A 10,185-nucleotide genomic window follows, 5' to 3' on the forward strand; every position below is an offset into this window, starting at 1 on the left:
GCTACAAATACACCCGTGCTACTTAAGACTGGTTTTGCGCTCCAGGGTTGCACTTTTATTTTGATGGTTTGCTGTGAAGACCTTTAAGTTTTGATGGTAATTTCCCCTGCAAAAATCCATGGTTTTACTACAAATAAAACATTATTATTGTGGTTAAACCTTGGCAACCACAAACTAACAATGGTTTTGCTACACTAACTATAGTTTAACCATGGTATTTGTTGCTATCTGTAAGTATACAAAGGGTAACCATTTTGCTATAATTAAAACCATGGTTCATTTTTGTCAAGGTTGACTGTAGGTCATTTCTAATTGATTAAAAGCTCTTCTCTCTGTCCTAAAATATCTTTGGCATTGAGTATCTCCTACTGAAATGTTTGTATTGTGACAGCACTAATACACATACAGACATTTAGAAGAAATGCGTCAGTCCGGCTTTTCTTAAACGCAAAACTGATGTGAAAGGATCATGTTGTGGTCTATGGATATCAGAACATCTCACGAACACACTTGTCATTTAGAATTCTCTCTGTTATGGAAATGCGCTTTGTTCAACATCACTTCCTCTCTGTTTCTCGGAATATTGGATTGGTCGGCACGTAACACACGCATTCAGATGCAGCGGAGCGCTGCAGCTTTTCTTAAACGCAGAGCTGTCAGAGAATAGATAATAATGCAGTTTTCAGATAACAAAATATCAGCAGATAAACACGCTTGCAAACACTTTCCATTAGAAAAGAAAACACAAAGCGTGATTTTTTTTTTATGCAGATTTTCTTTAGTGTTTTTGAACTGCATTTTGAAAAGCATGATTTTGTTAATGTTTGCGTGACTTGTGACAGGGAAAAATGTGTCATGTAGTTATTTTAGTGTGCAATTGTATTGACAGTGGCTTGTCATAATGGCTTTATGTATTGATAATGTTGTGTACTTATGTGGATAATGGCTTTTTATTGATAATGTTTTGTGTTTGTGTAGTTAATTAGTGTGTGTGTTTGTGTGTCTGTCTCTTTTGTGGTGTGTGTACCACTATGAGAGTTGTTATGATCAATAGTGTGCACTATGAATGTTGGCTAACCTTACTTAAAAGGTAAGTATTGTTAATGGAAGGCCTAATGATGCACAAGCTATATAAGTTCAAACCCTCATTTGAACTTATATAGTTTGACATTTTAACATACCAATATCCAAAATGGAACATTCAGGAAATGTTTGAATAGATTTTTTTAGCTGGGTAGTTTTGATAGTGTGTATCCGTTTATGCGCTGCGGTGTTTGTGTTGGCCGCATGATATGCGTCTTTATTGTGTTGTGTAAAGTCTCTGGCCAGCTGAGCCGGAGATTTGGTCAGTCTAAACAAGGCTTTAGGGGAGACAAGACGCTGTTTGCGTACTGAACCTTGACTGCTCCAAAATGCCTGCTGGTTTTAATCTGACAGACTGTCTGTCAGTGTATGTGGACACAAAGAGAGAGAACAAGAGTGTGACGGAGGGAGAAATAGACCCGGAGAAATAAAATAAGCTGATCTCTGCATTTTGAGTTCTGTGTGTGTGCCTTTTCCAATTTGCGAAACTGAGTTGGTGAGTGTGCTGTAGGATATCATTAGAGGTGGACGGAGATATCTGTGTGTGTATGTGTGTGCTGAGTCATGTGTGGGCTGACCACAGCAACTCGGTTCTGTGTGTGTATATTTTGTGTATGCATGTGTGGGCAAAAATTGGACAGTGTGTGTGTGCAGGGTAAGGTCAGCATTGCATTTCTGTGGACTGGAACACATCCTAACCATCCCGCAGGGCACACACAAAACAATCAGTGTCTAAAACAAGAGTTGATGTACCATACCAACACACACACATTTACACACATGCAAAATGCCTTGCTTGCAAGCATAAACTCACAAACAAAACAAACTGAGGACATACCTTGGACTGCTATTGTTTTTCTATAAAACCCTAAACGAAAACAAAAAGCATTTTTAGAATTAAAGGAATTGTTGCATTTCTCATTTTTTCCAATTTAGGTCCCCAAAGGCTTTGTCAGATTGAACTTCTGGGGACAATTTTGTTCCCAAGTAGAGCTAAGTGAACCCACATTCACAGACTTCCTTTCCAGCAGCACTTTATCATAACCAGTATATTGCTGAATCCACAACATTTCGTCCTTTCTCAAGAGCTTTTTAAAACCATGTCATATAATGAATATGTGTGTGTATGTGTGTGCGCGCGTCTTCGTTTTCACGGGTTATATTTTTGATCTTTCGTTCTCTATAATTATTTTGTTCCTGACTTGCATTCTCCTGCTGTTTTTTCTTCTGTGCAGAGTGTGTGTGTAAGTGAATTTTCCTGAATTGCATCCTCCTGGTTTTTCTGTAGTGTATAATTGTGTCACTGTCCATTTTGAGACTTGGGTAGTGATGTCATTCGGCTTGCGGTTGCCTGGCTACAAGCCCTTCTTCGGTTCTTGAGTTCCTCTGCTTGTGTTTGATCTTTTTGACTGATCCCTAGTGACCTGTGGGCTTTAGATGTGAAAGGTCAGGTTGTGTACTGTCATGTCATCTGCTATGCCTAATGTCTTTCTCTGTTTTTTCTGTCTGTCTCCAGGATGGGTTTGGTGATGGGATGGCAGTGAGCATGGCCCTTTGGGCAGGCATATGGGCCATTATCCTACAATTGGCCCTCTTGCTGTTCTTCTCTCTGCCTCCAGGCCACTGCCAAGGTGAAAGATCCCGCCTGCAGTTTACTCAACCACTGTACCATGCGTCGGTCTACGAGAACTCGGCCGCCCGCACCTACGCTGCGAGTCAGGTGCGCATGGGCGTCCCTCTCCAACATCACTCGTGGGAGGTGAGGTACCGAATCACCTCCGGGGATGAGGAAGGGTTCTTCAAGGCAGAGGAGTACACTCTGGGTGATTTCTGCTTCTTGCGGATACGAACCAAAGGGGGGAATGCTGCCATCTTGAACCGTGAGGTTCAGGACAACTACTTGTTGACAGTGAAAGCTTCTATCAAGGGGGATACACTAGAGGCCTGGACTAAAGTTAGTGTGCAGGTGTTGGATATGAACGACCTTCGACCACTTTTCTCCCCTACCACATATTCAGTTACCATTGCGGAAAGCACACCCCTACGCACCAGCATAGCTCAGGTCACTGCCACGGATGCCGACATAGGATCGAACGGAGAGTTCTATTACTTTTTTAAGGAGCGAATGGAGCTTTTCGCCGTGCACCCGACTAGCGGAGTAGTTTCTCTCAGTGGGAAGCTGGATGTTGACACTCAAAGCCGCTATGATCTTGAGATCCAGGCAGTGGACCGGGGAATGAAGCTCTATGGGAATAATGGCGTTAGCAGTACAGCCAAACTGTTTGTTCATGTGGAACGGATTAACGAGCATGTGCCCACGTTGAGTATTGTTACATTAGCACCTGTATGGACTGAGAAGTCCCCTGTTGTAGCTGTGGTCACCGTGGAGGATCTTGATGAAGGGGCGAATGGAGAAATTGAAACATTGAGCATTGTTGCTGGGGACCTTCTTGAGCTCTTCAGCATTGAAAGGACAGAGATGCCAAGTGAAGAAATTGTGGATGAGGAAGTCACTCGGAAAGGATCTAACGAGTTTGTCCTTCGCGCAACAGAGCAGTTCGACTGGGATAGCTATCCCTTTGGATTAAACCTCAGCTTGCAGGCTCGGGATCGTGGGACACCTCAGAAGTTCTCTGCTGTGCACACTGTGAGTTTACGACTGTCAAGACCGGCCCCGACGGAAGTCACATTTCAGAAGGATGAATACGAGGTCCTCTTGAGTGAAGTTGCCCCTCCTGGAACTGTTGTGGAGGCTGTGAAACTCCAGCCAGAGCCAGACGATGCAGAGTACATCCTGACCCCGTCTGCTGATTCGGGGTTCTTCAGTATCAACACCATGACGGGTGTCATCAGCACGGCACGTTGGCTCACCCAACTCACGCAGGAAGTATTTGAGCTAGAGGTCCTAGAAGTAGACAGTGACCTTAGGGTCAAGGTTAGAGTCGTTCTTGAGGATGCCAATGACAATGCGCCGACATTTGCTCAGCAGTCTTATGAGGTCTTTATCAATGAAAGTGTTGCCGTAGGCACTACTGTTGTTGCGGTGACTGCTTCTGATGGTGACCATGGGGAAAACGGGTACATCACATATAACATGGCTAGCTTGACACCATTACCCTTTAGCGTGCAACAGTTCACTGGAGCAGTCACAACAACACAGGACCTTGACTTTGAATCATCCGTAGAGAGTTTTAGTTTTGTGGTTCGAGCTTCTGATTGGGGTTCCCCTTATAGGCGTGAGAGTGAAGTCAATGTCACTGTGCACCTAGAGAACGTTAACGATAACAAACCCTTGTTTGAGAAAGTCGCCTGTGTTGGCGTGATCTCTCGAGACCTTCCGGTAGGTGAGGTTATAGCCACAATGTCTGCCATAGACATTGATGAGCTAGAGCTTGTCAAATATAAGATCCTCTCAGGGAATGAGCGAGGGTACTTTGATCTAAATCCCGATTCTGGTGTCATGACTTTACATCACTCCCTAAACACTGCAGCACCCAAAAACTCATTCAGTCTAAAAATTACTGCTACAGATGGGGAACACTTTTCCGATCCCATGTTTGTGAACATATCCGTAGTGCAAGGGAAGTCCCCGCCCAAGAGCTTTAGCTGTACCGAAACCAGAGTAGCCCAACGACTAGCTGAGAAACTTCTGAAGAAAGCCAAAGCTAGCAGTAAACCCAAAATCGAGGAAGGCTTTATTGACCTGTTCTCTGTGAACCGTCAAACGCCTCAATTTGACAAATCCTTCCCAACTGACATCACTGTGCATGAGGATGTACAAGTTGGCACGAGTGTGTTTCAGGTAAAAGCCTTTGATGGAGACACTGGATTCAATGGACAACTCTTATATGCCATTGCCGATGGCAACACAGACAGTTGTTTTACTATTGGAATTCTGAATGGCATAATAAGCATCTTCCTTCCTCTAGACCGTGAGAGGACAGATCGCTATCTTCTAAACATCACACTGTATGATTTAGGCCAACCACAAAGGTCCTCCTGGAGGCTTCTTACAGTTTACATAGCAGATGCAAATGACAATGCACCTCAGTTTCTTCAAGACGGTGGCTACCATGCCCGCATTCCGGAAAACACCCCTATTGGTACCGAAGTCATCCAAGTGGAAGCTACTGACAAAGATCAAGGTCTCAATGGCGAGATCCAGTACTCCCTACTCACCAGCACGTCACAGTTTGGCATCAACAGCTCCAGTGGGATTGTGTATGTTGCAGGTCAACTGGACCGTGAGTTTGTTCCATCCTTCATATTAAAAGTAGAAGCGCGAGATCGAGCGGAACGAACAGCTCAACATTTTGCTGTAACAACTCTTAAAATCTCACTCGAGGATGTTAACGATTGTCCACCTGCGTTCATTCCAAGTGTTGTCAGCGCCCGTGCACTAGAAGACCTCCCAGTGGGCACTGTCATTGCTTGGCTGGATACTCAAGACCCTGATTTGGGACCTGGAGGGCAGGTGCGATACTCGCTCGCTAACGACTGCGATGGCCGTTTTGAGGTTGATAAAACTAGCGGTGCCATTCGTCTTACCAAGGAGCTGGATTATGAAACCCAACAGTTCTTCAACCTATCAGTTAGAGCAAAAGACAAAGGCAGACCGGTGTCCCTCCTGTCAGTTAGCTTTGTTGAACTGGAAGTGGTGGATGTTAACGAGAACCTCTACGCACCGTATTTCTCAAGCTTCGCCATGAATGGATCAGTAAAGGAAAGCGTTCGGATCGGGACTTCTGTGCTCCAGGTCTCGGCAAGGGATGATGACACAGGAAGGGATGGCGAGGTGCAGTACTCCATACGTGATGGCAGTGGTCTTGGGAGATTCACCATTGATGAAGAAACAGGTATGTTATAAAAAAAGTTTTTCATATTAAAGTTCATTGATGTCTTGTAAAATGCTGGCAATTTTGTTACATGTATTGTGGCTTCCTTGTACAGTTAGCTGCGGTCTTTCATTCAGTTTGAGGTAAAGGTCATTTTTTTCTCACAGGGGTTTCTGGGTCACATTATTGTGGTGTTTTAAAGGGATCTTGGGTATTAAGACTTGTATGGCTTAGTATGTAAATGATATGTAGTAGAAAACCCATGAAAGATTTACGTTATTTAATAAATCTACATTGTTTCATACATATTTTGGACTATGTGGGACGCCATTATTTTGATGACGTGAAATGGTTTTACTCATCGAGCTACTGGCGCTACCTGTTGTTGTTTTTTTCTGCAGCACAACTCAGAATAAGCAACTTGGAAAATAAAATACTAATACAATGCCACATTGTGTGGCTTTTAGTTGTAATTTTCAGTTGAAGGGCAACAAAAGAAGCTTGAGAGGAGATAAGAAGAGAAGAAAAGAATGGGAAAAGAATGATGCTTTTTAGGCTTTTAGGCCTTTTCAACTGCTGAAAGAGCTTACAAAAATGCAGAGACAAGAAACTCTAGATGCCATTCTGAAAGGATGTAAACACGTGCATATTTCACTCGATATCCGGAGCTTGTTTAGAAAAAAATTGATAGTACGGCATTTGGTTTAGGACTACGCTTATATCCATCGCCACCTGTAAGCTCTTTTAGTAGCTGTGGTCATTGTATCAGTATTTTATTTTCTGAGATGTTGCAGTAAAAATAGCAACAGGTAGTGCCAGTAGCTCGCATTTCATTGAAATACTGGCGTCCACAATAGTCCAAAATATGTATAAAATGATGTGGATTTTTTTAATAACGTAAATCTATTATGAGCTTTCTACTACATAATTTCAGTAAGAGACATCATTTGCGTTATATTAAGCCATATAAGTCTTAACACAAGTAGCTAAATTAACTTGGTGTAATCACTAGATTTTGAATAGAGCTTAATATACTGTAGATAAAGCCTGTAATGCAGAAAAGAAAAAAATAAAACACTTAGTTACATGCCACTCACAGTGACAATCCTGGGACACATAAATGAAAAATGAATAGGCTTCAGTGGCTTGTCTATCACCTCAGGCCAGTTAAACACTGAATTGGCCTACATTTTATTTAGGTCGAGTTTTGACAGTTGAGATGGAGGGGGACCGATTGAAGTGCGATTGAAATTTTGATATGCTTAATGTTTCATGCACTGCCTTCACGTCACGTTTGCACTGTTTGGATGGGATCATTTGTTTTTGTCCAGTTTTCTGTTGCACAAAGTGGGTACATATGTGTGTGTATCTGTAAATAATGGTTTCTGCATGAAGAAATGTGTGTATGTGCCAAAACGTGTGCGTTTGTGTGAGGTTGATTTATGTGTTAAGACTCTGTCGGGTGGACTAAATTACCACACAAAGTTGTTTTATTTACATTTATTGCAGTTGTCATGTCATTCTGTCTGACCCACACATTTAGCATTAACCTTCAGTTTTTTTTTCACTCCCTTTTTCTCTCACTCTGTCATTTTCTCGTTCCCCTCGACAGTGCATTTTCTGTCAGTGAAACCGATAGTTTCTGGGTTTTCATTAGGGTTGCTTCTGAACGCAAGTATCACTGTTACCATTACTCATACTTAGGGCTAGGGATTTGATCAAACTCCTAAGCGTAAGTGTTTAACTTCAGTATGTCACTAGATTTTTTTTTACCTTGGCAAAATCTATCAACCACATAGCAACATCCTGGCACTAAACCGCAACACCCTAGCTATTTTTACAAAGGCGAACACCACTCACATTTTTTTTTTTTTCAAGTTTATAAGACCAAGAAATCCACAAGTCAAGATGAAGCATGTGTGAGGGTGTGTGTGTGTATGCAATAGTCAGCCTGTACGGTGGCAGAGGTACAATAAACTGTAAAAGAAGTGTTTTCTGTTGGAAAATCCAGCTTTAAGCTGGTAGCTGTGTTTTGGAAGCTTATTTCTAGTAGATCCAAGCTAGTTGATCAGCCACCATGATCTAAAAGCAATCTTGACCACCTTGAAATGATTTGTTTCTGGTCCAAGAGGGTCTACCGCCAAGCAGCAGCTCATGCTTGGACCAGCAAGAAACCTCCTTAAAGCTACCGTGTTTTAGCCTGAGATTGATTTTCCATCAGAGGGTTTCATAAGAGCAGCACTAGATAGTAACTGATTACATGTAATCTCGATTATGTAATCCAATTCCAAAAATTAAGTACTTGTAATTAAAATACATTAGATTGCATTGCATTTTAAAGTGCTTGTAATTAGATTACTGTCACTTTTTATAGATTACATGATTACATAGAGCCCTTTGAAGCTGCATTTAAACTGCATTTTGGGAGTTCAAACTCGGGAGCACCATAGAAGTCCATTATATGGAGAGAAATCCTAAAATGTTTTCTTCCAAAAACATAATTCCTTTACGACTGAAGAAAGAAAGACATAAACATCTTGGATGACAAGCGGGTGAGTACTTTATCTGTAGATTTTTGTTTTGAATGTGAACTGCTCCTTTAATTGGATATTTTTATGATTTAATTAATTATTAGCTTTTCATCTTTTCACCTCACAAACCCCCTCCAGTTCTTTCAGGAACCCTCAGGTTGCGAAACCCTGATGTAATGTATTGTTTAATGCACTTCATGATGTTGATAACAGAGAATGGAAAATATTTTCTTATGAGTTAGGTCAAAAGTAATCTAGAAGTAATCAAAAAAGCAGTCAGAACACATTGCCTGGCTGTAACATGTAAACTACAATTTCTGTAATGTAATCTGAAGTTTACAATTTGTAAGTTATTTACCCAGCACGATGTCTTTTTAGTTGAAATGTGCACCGAGCGGATGAGGTTGACAAGACTTCCAACACAGTGTAAATCGAGAGACTGAGGGGGAAGAGAAAGCGAGATTGGATGAAAGAGTTTGGGGTTCAGAGGCCAGAATAGTGTGTGTGTTTGTGTGTCTACTCACCCGCAAGCTCCCTGAAAATGATCTGGAGGTTTCAAAACGACCCTCAGATCTCCCGTGGTCTTTCACCTCTCCCTGGAATGAGGGAATCTGAAAAAAGGGAGGGGAAGCCATGAATATCTGTCTATTTCTTTCAAGACTGAAACGAGAGGGTTCACCGTGGCATTTAAAGGCCATGAATCACACACACTGGTGCAGAACAGTCACCTTCTACTTTTTAAACCCTGCGACAACTCACTGACAGCAACAAAGCAAAGTAGCTCCAGCTTTGTACTTCACTACTGTGGTACGAGTGGTTAAAAAACGTGGTTTTGTGAGATTTGTGTCCTGGCAGCAGGTGGATCAGTGTCTATCAGGAGTCGACTTTCAGTCTTTGAGGATATCACTCCTGTCTTGGGCTTTTTTTTAAGCTGTGGATCTTTCAGGTGTCATTCTAGGTTGTGATTCTGAGGTGTGAGGTATTTTGAGGCAACAATCAACTAATTTGTGTTTGGCTTAGCAGCAGTGGATCTTCCAACAATAGCAAATAGATTACATTCATATTTTTCTTAAGGTTTTGAATATTTAATATATTTATACATATATTTTCTTGGTTAGTTTGTGCAGGCATATTTCATGCACTTTAATTAATAAAACGGGTCAGTTTAGTGCAGTTTCAGTGCAGGGCAGCTCATATGAGGCATGAGATTAATTATTCTTATGTTATTAATATTATTACAAAGTAATAGAAATACACTACCAATCAAAAGTTTTTGAACAGTAAGATTTTTTTTGTTTTTTAAAGAAGTCTCTTCTGCTTACCAAGCCTGCATATATTTGATCCAAAGTACAGCAAAAATTAAAAATTAATTTTTTTTACTATGTAAAAATTTTTCTTTTTGAATATATTTTAAAATGTTTTTTTTTTTCCTGTGATCAAAGCTAGATCTTCAGCATCATTACTTCAGTCTTCAGTATCACATGATTCTTCAGAAATCATTCTAATATGCTGATTTGCTGTTCAAGAAACATTATTTTTAGTATTATTATCAATATTTAAAACCATTTTTTAAAAGAAATTATAGAAATTTGTAATTATATGTAGCAAGGATGCTTTCAATAGATCAATATCAATAGAAATGATGATAGACATTTATAATGTTGCAAAAAAAAAATTCTGTTTCAAAATAAATAAATGCTTTTTTTCTGAATTTTATGGAAGCCTGTTTCTGCCAC

General features: G+C 40.9%; 1 pseudogene; it reads left to right on the plus strand.

Moving 5' to 3' along the window:
• Window positions 1-2,629: 2,629 nt before the first annotated feature.
• LOC141321555 (protocadherin Fat 3 pseudogene) lies at window positions 2,630-5,950 on the plus strand (annotated as a pseudogene).
• Window positions 5,951-10,185: the final 4,235 nt, after the last annotated feature.

This window comes from Garra rufa, chromosome 1 (genome assembly GCF_049309525.1).
Source record: "Garra rufa chromosome 1, GarRuf1.0, whole genome shotgun sequence".
Taxonomy (NCBI): domain Eukaryota; kingdom Metazoa; phylum Chordata; class Actinopteri; order Cypriniformes; family Cyprinidae; genus Garra; species Garra rufa.